Raw genomic sequence first — 569 nt, forward strand, 5'->3', positions numbered from 1 at the left:
CCCCCCCCCCCAAAAAAAACAACAACCCACAAACCCCCCAACCCACATCCCCTGTAGCAACCACACAAAAAAGTTGGAAAAATAGCATTGCTGTATAATGTACTGCTGAGATTTGTAGTCCTCTATAAAGGGTCCCATTCTGCATCGCTGCAATGCCGAATGGGACCTGCTATATAGCACTACAAATACCAGCTGTACTTTATACAGCAATGCCATCAATTGGGCTACAAAAAATAATTATTTTATTTAATAACTTACCTTCACCTCTTCTGGCTGTTTTCTGGTGGGGAGGCTGCAGAAAAACGTGTGTGTGTGTCAGACAGCGCGCCCATGTACTCAGGCGTCTGTTTGCTGGGTCCTCACGGCCGAGGCCAAGGGGCTGCCCCCTGAAGTGCCTGCAGGCTTTTTTATTCTCGGCTCCCTCATCAGTATCCGGCGGCTGGCGGGCTCCCTCATCTCAGCGCTGGGAGTGTCGGATCATCCGATACTCCCGGCGCAGAGATAAGGGGGCCCGCCGGCTGCCTGATACCAATGTGATAATCGGACACTCCTGGAGCAGAGATGGGGGG

The 569-nt window shown here is 51.8% G+C and overlaps 1 protein-coding gene across 1 annotated transcript in view; it reads left to right on the plus strand.

Annotated features, from left to right (window-relative positions):
- LOC108798386 (vomeronasal type-2 receptor 26-like) overlaps positions 1-569 on the plus strand; it is a 27,038-nt gene that overhangs the window by 17,892 nt on the left and 8,577 nt on the right. The window lies entirely within an intron of this gene.

This window comes from Nanorana parkeri, unplaced genomic scaffold (assembly GCF_000935625.1).
Source record: "Nanorana parkeri isolate BGI_ZX_2015 unplaced genomic scaffold, ASM93562v1 scaffold1462, whole genome shotgun sequence".
Classification (NCBI taxonomy): domain Eukaryota; kingdom Metazoa; phylum Chordata; class Amphibia; order Anura; family Dicroglossidae; genus Nanorana; species Nanorana parkeri.